This window comes from Rhinatrema bivittatum, chromosome 11 (genome assembly GCF_901001135.1).
Source record: "Rhinatrema bivittatum chromosome 11, aRhiBiv1.1, whole genome shotgun sequence".
Lineage (NCBI taxonomy): Eukaryota > Metazoa > Chordata > Amphibia > Gymnophiona > Rhinatrematidae > Rhinatrema > Rhinatrema bivittatum.
The window spans coordinates 7,327,836-7,351,736 of record NC_042625.1 but is presented as its reverse complement, the minus strand read 5'-3'; the positions used below and the strand labels follow the sequence as shown (position 1 = coordinate 7,351,736).

Here is a 23,901-nt window from a genome sequence, read left to right as displayed (position 1 = left end):
CCTCCTTGCCATTACTGGCACGCCCTAGACAGCTTGTCTAGTTTGGATTTGTATTCCGACAAACAGTTTTGTCTCTTACCTTGTGCTGTAACTAAGAAGAATTGTTCAGATTTAATCATGAATTAATGGTAACGCTTGGGGAGAGCAATAAGTTGGTCAATTTTTCTTATTTTGCCCTGGAAAAGAGCAGTGATTTTTCCATTGATATGATTCCCGCAGCCCTTAGGGAAACAATCTGCCCTGTAATGATCACTATGGGGTATACAGCTAGTATTGGTCTTTGTGGATCCATTGGAGAATGCACGTCTGGTATCACCAGATAATTTATTTATACAGTTTTATATACCGTCATTCGGTTTAGCATTCATAACGGTTTACAAGATTCAAACAGAATACCGATAAATTATACATAGTTGATCATCTCAAAAATAACAGTGGGAGGGGTGGGGGGAAAGGAAGAGAGAGAGAGAGACAGGGAAAGGAGGATGGTAAGGGTATTGGGATATATTCATCTTAGAGGTAGACTCTTAGTGTTGTTTCTTATAAGTTCAAATTGGTATGACTATGGTTGACCCTGATTGTTATATCTGTTCTTTTCTTGCATGGGTTTGGTCGGTGATATTGATTGTAGTTAGATTGCTGATGTTGCTTAGATTATTTTTATATTTCTTCATTATCTATTAGGGAGTGGAGGGGCAGCCTAGTGATTATTGCTGCAGGTTACCAACCAGGGAAGTCAGGATTCAAATCAGACTGACACTCCTTGTGAACTTGGACAAGTCACTTCATCCTCTGCTGCTTCCAATACAAATTTAGGGTCCTATTTACTAGGCATTGTTCCTTTATACACAAAATGGGAGAAAACCTTTAGTAAATAGACCCCTTAGATTGTATGCCCTGTGGTACCTAAAGGTAATCCAATTTGAAGTGGCTGACCAATTACAAAAGGCAAAATATAAATCAGAAATTAAATCTACAGTAATATGATTGTGGTGTGGTACAGCCCTGATTTAAAGATGCTTCTGCTTTTTCAGGCAACTGTCAGCATAACAGTTTGCTGATTAAAATAACCAATATAACACTATAAGATGATGGCAGATAAGGGTCATGTGGCTCACTCAGTCAGCCCAGTTGTTATCTTTGGGTCTCCTCACTTTGGGTAGATGAGCATATAATTTCCCATTCTTAAACCAATGCTAGTTCTGTCCCCAGCCTCCAGGGCTTTTAATCAGCCTCTCAACCCTCTTCCTGATACTGCTTTCTTTTTCTCCCATACACATTTAAATTCTGTTACAGTGAGGGTAGGCCATTCCAGGCATTGTCATCTTCTGTTTTTACAGGTCCCATACCTGTATCCTAATCCAACACCCAGACCCTCTCCTTGTGTCTTACCCTAAAGTTTTGTAATAATCACACAGCTACCAAAACTACAGGCCGATACAGTAAAGTTCGCGGGCGAGCGCACAGGCCAGTGTCCTGTGCATGCGATTCAGTAAAACAAAATATTTAAATTAGGGCCTGTGGTAAAAAGAGATGCTAGGGACATTAGCGCGTCGCTAGCGCCTCTTTTTGGACAGGAGCGGCGGCTGTCAGCAGGTTTGACAGCTGACGCTCAATGTTTCCGGCATCGGTTCCCGAGCCCGCTGACAGCTATGGGTTCGGAAACCGGACGCCAGCAAAATTGAGCGTCCGGTTTTCAAGCCGCGGGCTGATTTAAAAATTTTTTTTTTTTAAATTTTTAACTTTTTTTTTAACTTTTGGGACCTCCGACTTAATATCGCCATGATATTAAGTTGGAGGGTGCACAGAAACTAGCACCTACCTTTGGGTAGGCGCTAATTTCTTAAAGTAAAATGTGCGGCTTCACTGCACATTTTACTTACTGTATCGCGCGGGAATGACTAATAGGGCCATCAACATGCATTTGCATGTTGCTGGCACTATTAGTCTCCGGGGTGGGGGGTGGTGAGGGTTGGATGCACGTTTTCGACGCGCTATTACCCCTTACTGAATAAGGGGTAAAGCTAGCACGTCGAAAACGCGCGTCTAAATGAGGGTTAACATTGCGCTCCACCGGAGCGCACTGTACTGTATCAGCCTGCTAGTGAGGCTGTTATGTGAAAACTTGCCACCCATGCTCATTAATATTAGGATTGTAACCATGGCCACTCTGTCCAGGCAATCTCTCATCTTTCCTGGGAGCTTGATAAAGCCATTCTGCCACTCTCTGCACCTTGGCTTTCCTTCTCCCTCTTTACCCTATAAAGTTTCATGTGACAGGACAAACCCTGAAGTCCCCTCTTTCATTTCTTCTGTTATCTCTCAACCTGTCTTTACACTGTTCTACATGTCTATCCCAAGAATGTTTACATTCTGTTATGCTTTGGTTGTTGGATTAGCTGGTAGGCTATTCCAGGCATCTGCCACATATGTTTTTATAGTGTTTCACCTGCTGAGGAGATCTGTAGGGAAAAGAACACTTAAAAGCTGTGTATAGCATTTTCATTCTGAGGGTATAAAAGGCATTTTTACAAGGATGATCTTTATGTCATATTTCAAATATTTCTGTAGGTTAGCATCAATATTTCTTTCCCCCATAGCGGCACAGAATCAAACGTGTACACACTGGTGAAGTTTAGTTGCTCAGCAGCTACCCTACCACACACTCTGTTCTCACATCATTTCATAATATATTCTTCTTAAGAAAGAATTTGAAATATGTTTCTCTATGCTTCTCAGCAATGGTAGGACCATTAAGCCATGAGAAAAGGGCTGGCTCTCATTCATGCTACCAAATCTATGTTTCTGGTTTGCTCCAGTCCAAACAAACTTTGCCATCTCAAATTGTTTAACGATAAATCATCAGATAGGGACCCTTCTTGGGTTGATGATACCTGATACAGGAAGAATATATCCTGAGCTCTCTGCTCCAAGCTCAAGTTTGTAGTAGCCTAAGCAGCCATATACCTCTTTTAAAGCAAGGAAGAGACGTGGGGTCTATGGTAGATGACAATGGGGCCTATGCAATAAAGTGCGCTCAGCCAAGCGCACTATTTAACCCGTGTCCCACGCAGAATGAATGGGATAGCGCTCATCACTTGCAAATGCATGTGAATGAGGCTATTACTCATTCACTTCAAAGCAAAAAAATAAATGTGCGACTCAGATGCACATTTATTGCTCAGCTATTAAAGCCTACCTGGAGCCCTAATTACAATATAGCATGGCGTTCCCCCCCCCCCCCCCCTTTGTGGGCGCCATGTGCGCATTAAGAAAGCGGGTACTGACTTTTCAGCGCCCGCTTTCCATGCTTTTTATTGCATCGGCCCCAAAGTAAAAACTGCTTTTCTGTGCACCCTCCAACTTAATATCATGGCGATATTGAGTCTGAGGTCCCGAAGAGTAAAAAAAAAAGGTAAAAAAAAAAATTTAAAATGGGCCGGCGGCTGTCAGGCCGAAAACCGCACGCCCAATTTTGCCGGTTTCCGAGCCCGTGGCTGTCAGCAGGCTCGAGAACCGACGCCGGCAAAATTGAGCGTCGGCTGTCAAACTCGCTGACAGCCGCCGCTCCGGGGCAAAAGGAGGCGCTAGGGACGCGCTAGTGTCCCTAGCGTCTCCTTTTGCCCGTTTCTACCGCACCACCTAATTTAAATACAGAATTGCACGCACAGGCGAGTGGGCGTTTGTCCGCTCTCCCGTGGACTTTACTGAATCGGCCTGACCATTAGGCTAATTCACTAAAGTGCTCCTGTGTTACAGCACATTACCACACAATAATGCATGCTCTTAGGGGGGGATTTTAAAAGGCCCTCGCGCGCCGGTGCGCCTATTTTGCATAGGCTGCCGGCGCGCGTAAAGCCCCGGGACGCGTGTAAGTCCCGGGGCTTTCGAAAAGGGGAGGGAGGGGGCGGGCCCGGGGGCGTGGCACCGGCCCGGGGGCGTGGTCGAGGCCTCCGGACCAGCCCCCGGGACTGGAGGAGGGAGCGGGGCTGCCGGCCGACGCGCGCAAAGTTACGCCTGCTTTTAGCAGGCGTAACTTTGCCGACAAAGGTGGGGGGGTTTAGATAGGGCCGGGGGGGGTGGGTTAGGTAGGGGAAGGGAGGGGAAGGTGGGGGGAGGGCGAAGAAAAGTTCCGTCTGAGGCCGCTCCGAAATCGGAGCGGCCTCGGAGGGAACAGGCAGGCCGCGCTGGGCTCGGTGCGCGCAGGTTGCACAAATGTGCACCCCCTTGCGCCCGCCGACCCCGGATTTTATAAGATACGCGCGGCTACGCGCGTATCTTATAAAATCCAGCGTACTTTGGGCGCGAACAAAAGTATGCGCTCGCGTATTTTTTAAAAATCTGCCCTTTAGTGAATAGGCCCCGTTAGAAATAATGAGAGCTGTGATAATAGTGTGCTTTATAGTGTGGTGACACTTTAGGGAGTTACCTTCCCAGAAGCAGATTTCAGAATTAGTTTCATATATGTATCACCGGGGGCAGCAGGGAATCATGCTGCAGGCGCTCCACATCTCTCCCCCCCTCCCCCCGCAGAATGAGGAGGAAGAGGGGAAGTTGCCAACACCAGGTAGGCGATCCCACCCACCGCCCACCATCTCGGCAAGGTAAACCTGGCAATGCTGCCAAAGGCGTGCACAAAGGAGCACAACAAAGGGCCTTGCCCCTTAGTGTGCACATGAAGTGCGCACACTAAGGGGCAACCTTGGACTGTGAAATGTTTTTAAAAGCAATGGAAGCCCTGGTATGGTCACAATTTGTCTCAAAGGCCACTCATAAAACGGGTCACACTCTAGACCTTATATTTGCTAACACCAACAATTGCCAAATCAACACTTCTCATACAATATTACCCCGGTCGGATCACCAGTTAATAAAAACAGGAATAATCTTTACCAACCAAAACTATATTAGAATAGAGAATAATCATACTGTTACCTTCAGAAAAGAAAAATAGAGATGGAAATGCTCACCAAAGCAATAGAAAACAAGCTCCATGAACTAAATCAAACCAACTCAACATCAGCATTTGATTCAAGGGACAAGATAGTCAAGGACATAGCAGAAAAACTTAGTCCTCTCCAGACAAAAACTATTAACAAAGAATATGAGAACATAAGAAAATGCCATACTGGGTCAGACCAAGGCTCCATCAAGCCCAGCATCCTGTTTCCAACAGAGGCCAAACCAGGACACAAGAACCTGGCAAGTACCCAAAAAATAAGTCTATTCCATGTTCCCATTGCTAATGGCAGTGGCTATACTCTAAGTGAACTTAATAGCAGGTAATGGACTTCTCCTCCAAGAACTTATCCAATCCTTTTTTTAAACACAGCTACACTAACTGCACTAACCACATCCTCTGGCAACAAATTCCAGAGTTTAATTGTGCGTTGAGTAAAAAAGAACTTTCTACGATTAGTTTTAACTTCATGGAGTGCCCCCTAGTCTTTCTACTATCCGAAAGAGTAAATAACCGATTCACATCTACCCATTCTAGACCTCTCATGATTTTAAACACCTCTATCATATCCCCCCTCAGTCGTCTCTTCTCCAAGCTGAAAAGTCCTAACTTCTTTAGTCTTTCCTCATAGGGGAGTTGTTCCATTCCCCTTATCATTTTGGTAGCCCTTCTCTGTACCTTCTCCATCGCAATTATATCTTTTTTGAGATGCGGCGACCAGAATTGTACACAGTATTCAAGGTGCGGTCTCACCATGGAGCGATACAGAGGCATTATGACATTTTCTGTTTTATTCACCATTCCCTTTCTAATAATTCCCAACATTCTGTTTGCTTTTTGACTGCCGCAGCACAGTGAACCGACGATTTCAATGTGTTATCCACTATGACATCTAGATCTCTTTCTTGGGTGGTAGCACCTAATATGGAACCCAACATTGTGTAATTATAGCATGGGTTATTTTTCCCTATATGCATCACCTTGCACTTATCCACATTAAATTTCATCTGCCATTTAGATGTCCAATTTTCCAGTCTCACAAGGTCTTCCTGCAATTTATCACAATCTGCTTGTGATTTAACTACTCTGAACAATTTTGTGTCATCTGCAAATTTGATTCTCACTCGTCGTAATTCTTTCCAGATCATTTATAAATATTTTGAAAAGTAAGGGTCCCAATACAGATCCCTGAGGCACTCCACTGTCCACTCCCTTCCACTGAGAAAATTGTCCATTTAATCCTACTCTCTGTTTCCTGTCTTTTAGCCAGTTTGCAATCCACGAAAGGACATCGCCATCTATCCCATGACTTTTTACTTTTCCTAGAAGCCTCTCATGAGGAACTTTGTCAAACGCCTTCTGAAAATCCAAGTATACTATATCTATTGGTTCACCTTTATCCACATGTTTATTAACTCCTTCAAAAAGGTGAAGCAGATTTGTGAGGCAAGACTTGCCCTGGGTAAAGCCATGCTGACTTTGTTCCATTAAACCATGTCTTTCTATATGTTCTGTGATTTTGATGTGTAGAACACTTTCCACTATTTTTCCTGGCACTGAAGTCAGGCTAACCGGTCTGTAGTTTCCCAGATCACCCCTGGAGCCCTTTTTAAATATTGGGGTTACATTTGCTATCCTCCAGTCTTCAGGTACAATGGATGATTTTAATGATAAATTACAAATTTTTACTAATAGGTTTGAAATTTCATTTTTTAGTTTCTTCAGAACTCTGGGGTGTATACCATCCGGTCCGGGTGATTTACTACTCTTCAGTTTGTCAATCAGGCCTACCACATCTTCTAGGTTCTCCGTGATTTGATTCAGTCCATCTGAATCTTTACACTGAATAAAAAAGAAGCCCTGCTACAATGATGAATTAAGAAACACTAAAAAAAAAGCAACCCTTAGAAAATTAGAAAAACAATGGCAGAAATGCCCATCTGCTGAATCCCTAGGAAAATATAAATCCTTCCTCACAAAATACCGTACTCTAATCAATCAAGTAAAAAATATTATTAGGCCAAACAAATCCATGGGGGTCATATTCCATTCTAAACTGCTTTTTGATGTTGTTAAACAAAGACCCAACATCTTCCATAACTAGAAATGACAACTATACAAAAGCCTCCTGCAATGAATATGTAACTGCACTCCTAGACAAAATCAATAAGCTGGAAGCTCAATTATCTAACTATACCACAATAAAAGCACCTGAAGAATCAAATTGCATAGTTAAGTGGTCTGCGTTTGACAGAGTATCCAAGCTGGAGATTAGTCAAATCATTACCAAAAATAAACCCTCCACTCACTCATGTGACCCAATTCCAGCCAGCTCCCTGAAACAAATACACGGGGTAATCACTAAGTCAATCACAACATTAATTAATCTATCTGTCTCAGAAGGAATTGTCTCAAATGGACTAAATCAAGCGGTGATAAAACCTTCTTAAACAAGTCCCATAGAATAGATGATTGGGACAACTACCATCCAACATCCAACCTACCATTCCTAGCAAAGGTTCTTGAGAAAACAATATTAACCCAACTCGACTATCACCTGGAAGATCAAAATATTCTATTCCCAAATCAATTTGGATTCAGGAAACATAATTCAACTGAGACATTGCTCCTCTTTCTAATGGACTATGTCCTTCGCGGGCTAGACCCAGACAAATCTTACTGCCTTGTACTAATCGACTTAACAGCAGCCTTTTACACACTGGACCATAACCTACTATGCCATCAGATGAGAAACATTGGGATTGACAACAAGGTTCTCAGATGGTTCTGTTCATTTCTATCTAACAGAACATTCCAAGTCAAACTGGGCAACCATATGTCTGACACCTTCCCGTGTGAGACAGGAGTCCCTTAAGACTCAGCCCTCTCAGCAACACTCTTCAATATTTACATGCTCCCTCTATGTAAACTACTAATAAAGCTAGGAATTCTTTCTTCTTGAATGCTGATGACTTACAATTCTACATTCCACTCTCTAAATCATATGAATATTCAGCCTTGATTCTTTCCAACTATGTGAAAACAATACAGCAAGAACTTTCACAACTTAACACTAAACCCCAAAACGACCGAAATCTGGCTAAGTAGAAATACTTTGATAGTTAAACTACCATGGGTAATTTTCAAATAAATCCCTCAGAACAAGTACGAGACTTAGCTTCTCATCTAGTTGTATTCCTATCAATGAAAATGCACATCAGTAAACTAATCAAAACAGGTTACACCAAGCTGCATATACTACAACGACTGAAACCATTATTAACAGTGGCAGACTTCCATACTGTATTACAAACTCTAATATTCTCAAACCTAGACTACTCTAACTCCTTACTTCTAGGTCTTCTAGCATGTCAATTAAAACCACTGCAACTATTACAAAATGCTGCAGCAAAACACCTACTGGGATCCAGAAAATATAGTCACATTACACCCACACTGCATTGGTTACTAGTACAAGCCAGAATTGATTGCAAAGTTCTAATGATAATTTTCAACATCATTCATTACAATAACCCCAGCTTGTTAGGAGTGACTCTGCAATCTTACACACTTCAATTAATTTTAAGATCCCAAAATAAAAGACTACTGACTATTCCAACAATAAGGAGCACACATCTTAACACAAGAGATTGGTTGGTTGTTTTCTGTAACAGGCCCCAAGTCATTGTATTCTCTGCCTAGACGTCATGCTTTTTACCTGATAGAAAGAGATTCATTCAAATGTGAACTAACAACATGGATATTAAAAAATATGTATAAATTAACTTGAAACACCAGAAAAAGACCCACATAGACAAGAATGACTAAAAAAAATAATTTTCCACCTCATTTATTCTCTCAATGGGTACATTTTCAAGTTTTAATTATCTTATTTGAAATCCCTGTTCTCCTTGCCTTAAGCACTAGACCAGTTATTAATATGTAATTGAAAACTCTCTAGATATTAATGCCTGTATAGGAATACTACATCTGTAACCAATCAAGGGACGTATTTTATGGTAATAGCCTAATTATCGCAAATCAGAGAGAGTGAGAGAGACTGGGACTATCTACAAGGCCTTAACGCTTGCGAAAATGCCATAACACGAAAATGACCCTAATTGTTTAAATTATAGCTATGAATGTCTCTTTGTAAACTTTTGTGATCTATAAATGGAACAACGGTATATAAAGTATCTAAATAAAAAAATGTATGTATGTGTGTGTGTATATATATATATATACATAATTTTGAAATGATACTGCAGGAATTTTATCTCAGGGCCCATATTTTAGGAACAAAATCTCAATACTTTTTCTATTGATTCCCCTCTCCTCTATACTTTTTTTTTTTTGTAATAATTCAAGGAAATTAAAGTTTGGGGTAAAAAAACAACACAATTTCAAAATTGTGTAAGCAAATTCTTGCTTCTTTTGCTGCCTAAAGGTAATCCTGCCAGTCCTGTTTGGAGGAGTGGATACTAACCACAGGGGTTGCCTGGGTTTTGTCAGTTAAGAACATAAGAAAATGCCATACTGGGTCAGACCAAGGGTCCATCAAGCCCAGCATCCTGTTTCCAACAGAGGCCAAACCAGGCCATAAGAACCTGGCAAGTACCCAAAAACTAAGTCTATTCCATGTAACCATTGCTAATGGCAGTGGCTATTCTCTAAGTGAACTTAATAGCAGGTAATGGACTTCTTCTCCAAGAACTTATCCAATCCTTTTTTAAACACAGCTATACTAACTGCACGAACCACATTCTCTGGCAACAAATTCCAGAGTTTAATTGTGCGTTGAGTAAAAAAGAACTTTCTCCGATTAGTTTTAAATGTGCCCCATGCTAACTTCATGGAGTGTCCCCTAGTCTTTCTACTATCCAAAAGAGTAAATAACCGATTCACATCTACCCGTTCTAGACCTCTCATGATTTTAAACACCTCTATCATATCCCCCCTCAGTCGTCTCTTCTCCAAGCTGAAAAGTCCTAACCTCTTTAGTCTTTCCTCATAGGGGAGTTGTTCCATTCCCCTTATCATTTTGGTAGCCCTTCTCTGTACCTTCTCCATCACAATTATATCTTTTTTGAGATGCGGCGACCAGAATTGTACACAGTATTCAAGGTGCGGTCTCACCATGGAGCGATACAGAGGCATTATGACATTTTCCGTTTTATTCATCATTCCTTTTCTAATAATTCCCAACATTCTGTTTGCTTTTTTGACTGCCGCAGCACACTGAACCGACGATTTCAATGTGTTATCCACTATGACACCTAGATCTCTTTCTTGGGTTGTAGCACCTAATATGGAACCCAACATCGTGTAATTATAGCATGGGTTATTTTTCCCTATATGCATCACCTTGCACTTATCCACATTAAATTTCATCTGCCATTTGGATGCCCAATTTTCCAGTCTCACAAGGTCTTCCTGCAATTTATCACAATCTGCTTGTGATTTAACTACTCTGAACAATTTTGTGTCATCTGCAAATTTGATTATCTCACTCGTCGTATTTCTTTCCAGATCATTTATAAATATATTGAACAGTAAGGGTCCCAATACAGATCCCTGAGGCACTCCACTGTCCACTCCCTTCCACTGAGAAAATTGCCCATTTAATCCTACTCTCTGTTTCCTGTCTTTTAGCCAGTTTGCAATCCACGAAAGGACATCGCCACCTATCCCATGACTTTTTACTTTTCCTAGAAGCCTCTCATGAGGAACTTTGTCAAACGCCTTCTGAAAATCCAAGTATACTATATCTACCGGTTCACCTTTATCCACATGTTTATTAACTCCTTCAAAAAAGTGAAGCAGATTTGTGAGGCAAGACTTGCCCTGGGTAAAGCCATGCTGACTTTGTTCCATTAAACCATGTCTTTCTATATGTTCTGTGATTTTGATGTTTAGAACACTTTCCACTATTTTTCCTGGCACTGAAGTCAGGCTAACCGGTCTGTAGTTTCCCGGATCGCCCCTGGAGCCCTTTTTAAATATTGGGGTTACATTTGCTATCCTCTAGTCTTCAGGTACAATGGATGATTTTAATGATAGGTTACAAATTTTTACTAATAGGTCTGAAATTTCATTTTTTAGTTCCTTCAGAACTCTGCGGTGTATACCATCCGGTCCAGGTGATTTACTACTCTTCAGTTTGTCAATCAGGCCTACCACATCTTCTAGGTTCACCGTGATTTGATTCAGTCCATCTGAATCATTACCCATGAAAACCTTCTCCATTACGGGTACCTCCCCAACATCCTCTTCAGTAAACACCGAAGCAAAGAAATCATTTAATCTTTCCGCGATGGCCTTATCTTCTCTAAGTGCCCCTTTAACCCCTCGATCATCTAACGGTCCAACTGACTCCCTCACAGGCTTTCTGCTTCGGATATATTTAAAAAAGTTTTTACTGTGAGTTTTTGCCTCTACAGCCAACTTCTTTTCAAATTCTCTCTTAGCCTGTCTTATCAATGTCTTACATTTAACTTGCCAATGTTTATGCTTTATCCTATTTTCTTCTGTTGGATCCTTCTTCCAATTTTTGAATGAAGATCTTTTGGCTAAAATAGCTTCTTTCACCTCCCCTTTTAACCATGCCGGTAATCGTTTTGCCTTCTTTCCACCTTTCTTAATGTGTGGAATACATCTGGACTGTGCTTCTAGAATGGTATTTTTTTCCACGCGCAGGTCACCAGAGGAGCAGTCGGGAGGAGGTGGCACACTAGGCCTGTGCCTAGGGCAGCCAAAATATGGGGCCACAGTTCGTTGAAGATTTACTGTCCTCCAGCTGGGCTGAATTTCACTCAGCCCACTGATCCAGCCCCTCCCCTTCCAGCAGCTTGCAGGGAACGGGAGAGGAGGGGGTGAGCCTGGAGCACACAGAACAAAGGGGGATCATTTTGGGGAGGTTAGCAGGGGCTGAATAGAGATTGTTGGAGCAAGAGGAGAGAGGCTGTGGAATGAGAGGGGATTTGATTTGAGAGGGGGGGGGGCATGTGTCTGAGTATGAAGAGGGGGAGAGGTGTGTAGTGTTTGTGTGTGAGAGAGAGGATTGGTGCTGTGTGTGTGTGTGTGTGTGTATGCCAGATTGGGTGGGAGATTAGAGAGGAAATGCAGGGTAAAGCAGGACTGGAGTACAGTAGGGGACACCTGTCTCCCTCCTGTTTGCCCTCTCTCCCTTGATCTTAGATTTTAGCCCTACATCCTTCCTCCCTTCCTCTCTTTCCCAGATCCTGGAATCCAGCCCCACAATCCCTCCTACTTTCTTTCTCATTCCCAGAGCTTCTCTTCCCATCTCCTATCCTCCGTCCTCTCTCCCTCTCCTTCCTCCATTCCCAGTCTTCTTTCCTTCTGACATACATCCCATTTCCATCCCCAGTCCTCTCACTTTTTCCTCATCTAATTCCCGATCCTCCTCCCTTCCTTTCCCCATCCTTGATCCTCTCACCCTTGTCTTCACTCCCCATTCCTGAAATCTCCTTGTACTGATACTTGAGATCCTTTTTTGTCACCTAATAAAAAGAAAATAAATTATACAGACACAAAAAAAATTGGAAAACAACTTTATTTTTAAGAAAAATGAGGTGATGTACATATTTTATAATGTGTAAAATAAAAGATGGTGATTTTTACCGGTGTGCTACAGTATCTCCCCCTGAGCTGCTGCTGCTGGAAAGTGTAGCCGCTGAACCTTACACCTTCTGCTCCCTTTCCCACCCCTAGGCACCAACAATGCCTAGGGGTGGGAAAATCCTAAATCCAGCAGTACAGGAGGACAGCACTTGAAATGACTCTAGCAGGAGCTTCACTTTTTCATTTATAGCAATGGGAACAGGCGTATTGAAGCAAAGGAACACAGTGCAGAGACACCAACCTGACTTAAAAAAAATCCTTTTCCTAGAAAACCTTTAGTAGATTCTTTGCAACCAAAAGTCAAGGCACCTACAAATAACAGCACCTACTAGAGAGCAGGAGTGGGTTGGTAAGCCAAGGATGTCCATTCAGCACTGTTCCTCCAAGAGCGTAATTTGACGCTGCCAGGAGCCGGAAAGAAGATTGGGAAATACTGGAGTTCGTGGCTTGATTTCTCACAAACCAAACCACAAAAGCAGGAAAATGAGGCCTTGCAGGGGAAAGTAGAAATAAAATGACCTCAGTACCTTTAGTAGCAAAAGCAAAACCTGCCGTTGCACACAGGGTCTGTGATGCTCTTCCTGTGAGCTGGCATGAGTTGTTTCCACGGATTTGTCCTCCCTGACTGTGGGCTGAGTAATGTCCCTGAAATGCACATTTTTCTCCTGCAGACTCTTCCTGAAAAGTTTGGGCTGTCTGCTTCAGAAAGCTCAAGAAGATCAGAAAGGGAGGAGTTCTAGGGATTAAAGTACAGCTTCAAAAAGCCACAGGATAGACAATGGGAGTGTCGGCAAACAGGCAGGATAAAGGAAGCAAATCTTGTGAATAGGGCCATCTGCCCCCTGTCGCACTGGGGTGGTGGCAGAGGGAGAAGCAGATAGGATTCATTTTATGGGAGAGCACACACCCCTAGTGTGGAAAGAAGGCGGTGAGTCTGCAGCCGGGTGATAAATGGGTTCTAGCTTTTCTTCCTGGCTGTTTTGTAATGAGTTGGTTTGTTCTGCAAGCTACCTTCCTGTTGCTTCTTTCTTTCATTTTCAGCCTTTTCCATGGGTACTTCTTACCCTGAGGATTTTGGCCGGTGTTTTTTCCCCCAGACAGGACTGGCTATGAGTGATTTAGAGAATGACATGGTATGGAACTGTAATTAATCAGAAAATGTCTTTTGTTACATTTTCATTCTCCACTGTAGCATTTAATAATTCCTGCAAAGTGTGGAACACAACAGTCCTAGGCTTCTTTATCCATTGTGTGCATATGCAAAGCTCTGCCTTATCCTAACCGACTGAAGTGTGTACAGAGGTTCAAAGGCAAAGTACTGGCTGTCTCACTCCGAGAAACTTCAATTCCTCGACCTGTACAACATTTAAAACCTTTTTGAATTGTTGGTGTATTTTTCGAATGTAAAAGTCTGGGCAGTCGTTAGGTAATTTGTGTGTGTGTGTGTGTATTCTCCTTGCTGTGCTGGGCAGCCGTTAGGGGTGTGTATAGGACTCTGTGCTCCGCAATGAAAGGACCAGCTTTTCTCACTTCTTGGCCAGCAGCCAGGATGCCAGCTATGGCCATGCCCTGGCTTGTTTGCTAACACTCGTTCAATATCGCATCACGCTGTAAAGGAACGGGATGATGATGTCAGGTTTGTGCTGGAATATGACCAGGAAGGTTATAAAGGCATTAAATGAATACATGCTGAATTTACCAATCAAAATCTATACCCAGTTTCCATTGGCTCTTGGGAGGGAGAAAAAGGGGGAGAAAAAAAAAATGGATAAACTGCGTAGCTTGCTGGGCAGACTGGATGGGCCGTTGGTCTTCTTCTGCCGTCACTTCTATGTTTCTATGTATGGTTTCTTTGCTATTCTTTTGGGATTATAGCTGGGGAGCTGGAGCAGCCTCAGGTATTTTACTCTGCTGCCTAATCAGTGGGTGCTCCCCACCCATGCACAAGATTTGGTCTCTGGATAGGGGTTAGGAGGGGGTTAAAAGTTTACTGCCTTCTGCATTGGCATGGGGACACATTATAACCATGTGGTGTACATTTTGCTGCAGCTGCTGACTGGAGGGGGATTTATTGTGTGTTTTTCAGGAAGTTATAAAAGCCACTTGGTGTTATTTCCTTGTGATACCTGTGATAGATACATTTTATCTCTGCCCTAGTCTGCAAAGAGAGGGAAATGAGCCCAGCCTAGGTCTCTGAGATGAGCATTTATGAAGGTACCACAATAGAAGGAAAAAAGATCATTTCTTGCATTCTTTGCTTTCAAGAAACAAAAATGTAAACTGGAATCATAATTGTGCCTTGCCCTCCAGTTTCTCTCATACGGCGCTCGCCCCGAGCTGGAAGAATTCTCTTCAGCCAGGGCTGGGATCTGATTGGATCCGGTCCTAGAGAGAAACTGGATGCTTTCAAAGCAGATGGTTTTGAAATAATGCTAGAAATAGCTGAATTCGGGAAGCTGACTCAGATCAGAAAGCACGTCTGTCCTTCGTGTGCCCAACAAAAGGACACAGAATCCAGAATTTCAGAGGCTCAGCACAGGAAGTTTGGCTAAGATGAATTGAAAGGAGTTGGAACTCCATTCCTTCAAAATACTTGGAAGATTTCAGCTAAATTTCTCTTAAAAGCAGACAGGTTGAATGTGCCTTTTATCATGGAACAAACTGTTCCTTCTTTAAGATAGTTTCCATAATGCCATGGCAGTGACCCTCAGCAAATCCAGGGGTAGATTAGGCTACATTTTGTGTATATTGTTTTAATTGCTTAAAATACACTAAAGTCATTTTTAATTGAAATCTTAGACAACTTTTTCAAAAATAATGTTGTGCCTGTTTGTTGTTTTCTCCTTCTCAGTTTCCTGCTTTGTTTTCCTTTCTCAGCTTTCATTCTCCTTCTTCTCATCTCACCTTCTGTGTGACCTTTTCTCTCACTCTCCTAGTCCTCCTTTCATGCCCTTCAGTTGCTCCTTTTTACTCCATTACCAGTCTCTCCTCATCCCTCTCAGCTCTCTGCTTGTTGCCTCCAGGCTCTCCTTTCTTCTCCAGTCCCCACACTTCCTTTTAATCTGCCTTTCTTCACCTCCTTTTCTGGCAGCCCTCTGTTTCCTCTCTTCTTTTCCTTCTAAAGCAGCATTTCCCAATCGGTGTGTTAGGACCGCCAGCCACGGCGGGCTGCGTCCGGGGCCGCAAGTCATGGCCGCCGGCTGCGGCAGGCCGCGACCAGGGTCTGGCTGGCGGCCGTGGCAACACTAAAATCTTACCCGAGGTGTCGGGCTGGTCAGAGGCTCCTGCTGAGGCAGGCAGCCTTCTCTTTTTGCTTTCTTCGCGGCCGCTGCTGCTGCCAAGCCCGGCCGCATGGTTCCTCTCGGCCTGGCTGACTTCTCCTGGGACTCTTCCCTCCAGTTCCTGGTCTGATACTCAGACCTTGCCTTGGTATTGAGGCTCTGTGCTTGGTTCCTGTGTTCCGTGTTCCTGGATTTGCTCTTCATCCCGCTTCTGCTTCTCCACCTCGTTGGATTGTTTCTTTGGCTTCTGACCTTCGGACCGGCGGTGGTGATTTTCTGGTGTTGCTCCTGGACTGGCTCTCGACCTCTCTCTGGACTTCGACCCTTGGACCGGCTTTGGACTGTCCTTCGTCTACTCCTGGACTGATTACGACCTGCTGGAGGCGCCAGCTGTCTGGAACCCACGACCTGCAGGAGGTGCCTGCATCCAGACTATCTTCAGGGAGTCTTCTAAGTCCCAGTGGCCGTGTCCCTACGGGCTCCTCCTGGGGGGATCACGAACTTCCAGGGTGAAGCCTTCATCTAACATCTACATCAACAGGCCTTGCCATCTGACGGTAGAGACCGAAGAGGGTTGACTCCCTTTTTGGTAGCGCTGACCCTACCTCGGAACAGGGGCGACTTTCTGAATCATAACAGGTGTGCCTCAGACTTGATCATGTGGGCCATGGAAAAATCACCACTATCCGATGCTTGGATTCAGGCCAGCACCTGGGTTCTGCTCTTAACACCTTGAAGCAACAAGAGACACCAGTGGTGGCTCTTATGCTGGTAGATACTCCTTTCTGAGAACATGGGTAACCACACATGCCTCTTCTTCCTACCCCCAAGAGTGTGTAACTTAATGGGCAGCATGCAAGGCCCTACTTTCTGCATCACACCCCCACTTTGATTTCTTCCAGTATCTGTCCTATCCCCAGGCTCAAACGAGACAGGGAGAGTGTGCAGTGAGCACTGGATCTAACATACTCTAGAGTGAGTGTTGGGTGCAGCAGCAGTGGAGGAGCTGCAGCAGCCAACTGAGCTACTTGCCCACACCACACCAACTTCTCTCTTAGCCTGCCTTTGTATATAGAGGGAGTTGGTCCATAATGATGGGTTCACGTGTGTCTCCGCCCCCTTCTCTCCTTTTGTTTTAAAATTTGGAAGAGAGACTGTTGGGGTTTTCAGTGCTTCTCTAGCCATGAGTCCTTTCCCTGTCCACTGCTGTGCCTCATCACCATCTGTCACCTGAACCTTTCATCTCTGTGCTGGTGCTGCCCAGCACAGATACAATAACGAAAGCCACATGGCAGGAGGGAGCTTCAGCCAAGCCAAGAGTGTTGGCAGTTGAATAGGGCATTCACAGGGAGCAGTGGTGATAGGAACCGTGGATGTGCAGTGGTGTCTGGTGTTGGCTAGTCCATGATAATTCCAGTCTGTAGTAGTTGTTGCAATTTCCAGAGTTTTTCATTGCCTGTTGCTGCTGTTTTTCTGAAGTTCTTCTGTTTCTCCTGGTCAGAACCGTTAGAGCAAGGCACAACTCACTGGGTTTGTAGCCCTCTGATTCTCGCAATGATTTCTACCCAGACCTATGCTGAAGGAAAGGAGCCAGCCTGTGTTAGTCGTAGTCTAGGTTGTCGTGTGAATCCTTACTCCCCGACCAGTCTTTGGCGAGCACACAAAGGTGCTTGCTTCTTATGACATGGCAATCCTTTGCTTGGTCTGATGGGCTCCATGATAGAAATGATTCCATAGGCTAGATTGTATATGAGGGCACTGCGGAACCTCTTAAGGAAGTAAAATAATCTATTCTTGTAGACAAGTTTAGTTAAGGAAAAGTCACTAATCAGAAGCAATTTCATTTTCAGGGATGCAAGTCTGCAGAGCTAGGACTCTCATGGAAGAAAAAAAGTCCTATATGAATGTTAGACTACAGCAGTTTTGATTGAGTTATAAGTATATTCACATCTGTTCCAGCCACTTTGTGACTGTAATATATCCGAATAGGAAATCTCAATATAATGTCAGATTCCAAGGGCATTTCTTTGGGTGAAAGAAGTCTGTCAATGTGTTTATTTGTACACTTGATATTCTGCCTTTTTCCAAGAATGGGCTCCAGTCAGATCACAATTCATTTTAGATCAAACATAAAGGTACAGTAGAACAGTAATAGTTGTCAGCTTACAACTATAATTACATTGTATGTACACATTTATTAAAAAATATATATCCTGCCTATCACCAGTTATCTGAGGACAAACAGAATAGCAGTCCTCACACATGGGTAACATAATCCGATGGAGCCTGGCATGGAAAACTCTGAGTATGCTCAGGGTCCTCTCAGTCTTTTCTTTTTCTGTGGAGTCCAGTGTCTCGCAGCAAAGTTTAGCCTCATTTTCTGTGTCTTTTTGCAGTATTGATACCTTGGAATTGCACAGTCGACGCGGGGTCCCCCCCCTAGTTCTCCTCGTCTTATCTTATCTCAGTCAGGGTTTTCAACCTGCACCATGTACAGGACACACAGCAAGCTAGCCTCAGATGCCTTTAGCCTTCATTGGGGCCAAGTTCTCCTATATGCATATCCTCCAGTTTTACTGGAGGCGAAGACTTTTTTGAAGCTCAAGGAGGACAAGGGGATTATGATCCACATAGTTCTCTCCCCCCCCCCCCCCCCCCGCCCCGTGATCTGGTTTCCTCTCCTTCTGGAGTTGTTCATCTGGAAACCGATCAGCTTGGGGATTTTCTGGATCTCACCTCCCAGGATCAGGACAGGTTACGACATCCCTACTCATGTCTTCTAGAAAGCCTTCCACCAGAAAGTCTTATGGACTGAAGTGGAGGAGGTTTTTCATGTGATGTGAGCAAAAGGCCCTAGAACTTTTCTCCTGCTCTACGCCACAACTGCTTGGCGAACTTTTTCACCTCTCTGAAGCTGGTCTCAAAACCAGCTCTGTTAGGATTCATCTGTGCAATTGGTGCATATCATTGTGGTATAGAGGGTAAGCCCATCTCTGTATAGCATATAGTTATATGTTTCAGTCTGTGGGCTGCTTCAATTGAAATCTCCCCTAAGGCCTCCTGCTGTGTCCTGGGACTTCAATGTGGTATTGGCTCGGCTGATGAAAGTTACTTTTGAGCCACAGTGCTCCTGTGACCTGAAGTACCTGAAGGTCTTGATTTTGGTGGCAGTCAATTCAGCATGCAGGGTCAGCAAGTATCCACGTTATACTGTTTTTTCATAAGATGGTCTTGTACACACACCCTAAGTTCCTGCGTAAGGTGGTGTCTACTTCCATCTTAACCAGTCACTATTCTGTCAACATTCTTTCCTAGGCCCCATTCGCATCAAGGTGAATGAGTGCTGCACAGTTTGGACTGCAAGAGAGACTTAGTATTCTATCTGGAGTGGACAGAGGTCCATAGACAGTCTACCCAGCTTTCCAATTGGCTAGTAGATTTCATCTCCTTCTGTTATGCCCAGGCCTGATTGCATCTTGGGGGTCATGTCAAGGCTCGTTCTGTTCAAGCCATGGCAGCATTGGTGTGCTCATTTTCGAGCAGTCACCATGGAGGAGTTCTGCAGAACTGCGATGTGGAGTACTATCCACTCATTCGCATCTCATTCCTGTTTGGATAGAGATGGCCAATGCAACAGGTTTGGCCAGTCTGTCCTTTGGAACTTGTTTGAGGTTTAGAACCTAACTCTTTTCCTGCCTAGGGCCTGTTCTTTTTGTTCAGGCTGACCACCTCCTTTTAACAACAAAATGTGCCCATTGGTACCTGTTTTATTGGTCTCCCTTTTCGGTTGGGGGGGGGAGGGGTGCCTCTAGCTAGGTATTCACCCATATGTGAGGACTGCCATCCTGCTTGTCCTCTGAGAAAGCAGAGTTGCTTACTTGTAACAGGTGTTCTCCAAGGACAGCAGAATGTCAATCCTCATGAAACTCGCCCGCCTCCCCGTGGAGTTGGGTTTCCACTTTATGGGTTTGTTTACATTTTCTTCTTAATTCTATGTTATAAGACTGAGGGGACCCTGCATAGATGCGGGATATATTGCATGCTCAGAGAGGCTCAGTCAAAAAGTTCTATAAACTTTGATATAAGTTTTCTGTGCCAGACTTCATCTGATGATGACACCTATATGTGAAAACTTAAATCCTGCTGTCCTTGGAGAACACCTGATATAGATAAGCAACTCTGCTTTCCAGGCAGGTAATAGTAATACATGCATAAAGTAGAGATGATGACAGCTAGCACCTGGAATAGATGAAAGAAGGATCTTGAACATCACAGAGGTAGCTGAGTTGAAGTTTTTTAGTGTGAGGATCACTTAGTTAAAACATAAAAACAGGAAAGTTCTGTTGGGGAATTTAGGAGAAGGCCTGGTTGAACAGCCATTTCTTAGCTTTTTTTTTTTTTTTTTTTGGAAAGTGAGGTAACTCTGCTCGAGGCATAGGGAAAGTGGTACTTTGTTCCAAATTTCAGGTACATAGTAGTTGAAAGCACAAATTCTTGTACAGGTCAATCTGGTGGAAACTAGAGGAGAGGAGAGAATGTTAGGAATTATTAGGAAGGAAATGGTGTATAAAACTGAAAATGTCATAATGTCTCTATCACTCCATGGTGAGACCGCACCTTGAATACTGTGTACAGTTTTGGTCGCCGCATCTCAAAAAAGATATAATTGCGATGGAGAAGGTCAGAGAAGAGCGACCAAAATGATAAAAGGGATGGAACAGCTGCTCTATTGTTCGGATCTGCTCCTTCAGAGGGGAGGAGTTAGCAACCTGTTAGGATCTGCTATGCTGATGAGAGGAGCAAGCAGATGAGTTAGCAGTCTGTTGTGCTCAGCTCCTAAAGTGGGAGGAGTGAGCACTCTGTTGTAAATAGGTGAATTCTTGGGCTGATGGCAGATGACAGCACCCCCAGGAGGATATCTTGAGAGGGACCACCGGCTAGGCCTGGATATGGAGACAGACACAGACAGTTCTTTATTAAACAGGTTAGTAGAACCACCAGAGGTGGCAGTAGTGAGCTGATATGCCCGGCAGGGCTGAAGTCCCTCAGATACTGGAACTGCGATCCCAGGGTTGCTGAGCTCTAGAGAGACTATAGATAGTGAATAGGCAGGGTATGCTGTATACATAGCCAGTAGTAGATGACAATCTTACATAGATTCTTAAGGAGGCTCAGTAGCTGGAAAGAGTTAGGCCCTCGAGGAGCGAGTACCTGGTTCCAGGGAAAGCTCTGAGAGAGCGATGGTAACTCACAATTGTCTGTATCTGTAATGGCTTCCAGGCAGTAGAGAATCTTCAGTGTATTCAGGAACATGAGCCCTCGAGGCGAGTACCGGTTCCTATCTGCAATCTGAAATAGAGAAAAGAGAGCGAGGCCTCCCGAGGAGCGGGTACCTCTGGTAAGTCCGAGGAGGCAGAGTAGCTTGGACGAATTCATATCCTTGTCAGAGTTTGATTCGTAGTCTTTGCTAACTCAAATCGTAAGCATAAGTGAAGGCCTTTTATGTTGGAAGCGGATGACGTCAATACAGGGGGACGCCCCTGAAGTACACACCCTTACTGGTACATACTTCAGAGCGCGCGCCCTACATTATCAGGAACATGGTGGATCTGCAGTGTCGAGCTGGTCCGGGTACACCGGGGAGAAGCAGCATGGAGACACCGCGGCAGCAAGCCGTCCATCAGACCCGGAGGAAGTCGCCACAGAGGTAGAGAGGGTGGAGGGAGGGCGAAGAGCAGCCACGAGTGCAGCACCTATGAGGAAAGACAAAAGAGGTTAGGACTTTTCAGCTTGGAGAAGAAATGGCTGAGGGGGGATATGATAGAGGTGTTTAAAATCATGAGAGGTCTAGAACGGGTAAATGTGAATCAGTTATTTACTCTTTCGGATAATAGAAGGACCAGGGGGCACTCCATGAAGTTAGAGAAAATTCTTTTTCACTCAACGCACAATTAAGCTCTGGAATTTGTTGCCAGGGGATGTGGTTCGTGCAGTTAGTGTAGCTGGGTTTAAAAGTTTGGATAAATTCTTGGAGGAGAAGTCCATTACCTGCTATTAATCAAATTGACTGACTTAGAAAATAGCCACTGCTATTACTAGCATCAGTAGCATGGAATAGACTTAGTTTTTGGGTACTTGCCAGGTTCTTGTAATCTGGATTGGCCACTGTTGGAGACAGGATGCTGGGCTTGATGGACCCTTGGTCTGACCTAGTATGGCAATTTCCTATGTTTCTTATGGGAGGAATGGAACGAGGAAAAAAGAATTTGAGCAAGATGCATGGGTGGCCTGCTTGTTCACGCATTTAAAGATGAAGACAGGGGTTTTCAATTTTGTCCTGGTTTCAACTAGGAGTTGATGTAAGATTGGCCTTATATGGTCAGTTGCTTTGGCTCTTACCAAAATTGTAGCAACAATAATTGGAGGTGTTTCAACCTATATTGTGAGATGCTGTAGTATAGTCAAAATAATTGGTAATTAATGCATGAATTATGGTAGCAAGGTTGTGTTTATCAAGGAAGTTGAGCAGTTGGCTAATCTAGTGGAATGCATAAAGGAAGTTTTTACCACATTGGAGATGTATGTTTCCATTGTGAGGGCTGCTTCAGTAAGAACATATTTAGATTTTTAAATCTATTCAACAATCTGTGACCAGCCATAGATAAATTAGGAATCCCTTTCTTCCATTCATGTGTCCTCCATGGGCTATGATTAAACAGTAATGGGAGAACACCTCAGTCAGAAGTGATTCTGGTGGCACCTTTCTGAACTGGGAGGCTTTCATTTTTGGTACCAGAACCTCTTCAATGTTGATAATGAACTGTCAGTGATGAGCTGGTGCTGCATCCAAATCCAGAGACCCTTATAGTTATATTTAACGGCTTTGAAGTTGAGAGGGTCTCTGGGGGGAGGGAAGCTTTTCCAGCGTAGTGACCAATGGATTGTTGAATTCCAAAAGTTTGTTTTGCTATAAGTATGTAGAAGAAGTTTATTAGGAAAAGGAAACATTTCAGCACTTATCACTTCGTTAACATGGAGTTCATGATTTAATATCCAGGGTTTGTGTAGTCACTTCTGCTATTGGGTGTCTGTAAATGGAAGAGATGTCATCTTATGTAGGTGTCATCCGGTTTTAAAGGTAGCCAAGCTGACTATACCAACTGTTTTGTCTGTTACCTAGTTTAGCATTTCAATGTAGTTTTGAATGTTCTGAGAACACCTCTTTGAGCCATTGGATTAGGTGTTATACATTTTGACAATTAAGACTGTTTGTTTGTTTGTTTGGAATTGTTTTCATGGGCCTTTTCAAAGTAGAACAATAACAGTCAATAACTGTCCACAGCGGAAAGATACAGAGTCTATTATTTATTTTATTTATTTATTTAAAGATTTTTTATATACCGGGGCACGTTAAAAACATCACCCCGGTTCACATTGTAACATAACATAGCAACAAGCTTTACAATAGTTTAATTAGTTTATTATTTTATTTGTTTATTGATTTTATATACCTTCGTTTGGAGGAACCATCACAACAGTTTACAAAATTTAAGAAAAGAAATAAAATCATAGAAATATAAAAATAGAACAATAATAGTGTAAATATATAAAATCAGAAAGATAGCAAGCTACTGGTACAAATATTCATAAAACAAAGAATAACTGTTATGACTGTACCACAATCAAAAAGGTTAGTTAAATGCATTAGAAATCCATGAGGAGATTGGGATAGTCGAGTTATAGTGGAGGCTAAATACTAATATTCCATGTAAGACTGTCTTGGAGTTGTGTTCTTCTGGAAGGTTGCTATAGATCCGGCAGGCAGCACTATACTTTAATGGTCTTCTCTAGACTGCTGTGACACTTAGATGACCAGAAAAGGAATTAACAGGTAGGAAATAATTTGTATTCTTTCCTTTTTACTACTTAATATCTTGGGCACAAACAAAAGTATATGGAACAGACACTATTGAGGATGACTTGCATTTGGATTGGTTCAGTACTGTGTGCTAAGCAATA

At 43.3% G+C, this 23,901-nt stretch overlaps 1 protein-coding gene across 4 annotated transcripts in view; it reads left to right on the top strand.

Moving 5' to 3' along the window:
- Positions 1 to 23,901, top strand: part of SMTN (smoothelin) — a 235,359-nt gene that overhangs the window by 871 nt on the left and 210,587 nt on the right. The window lies entirely within an intron of this gene.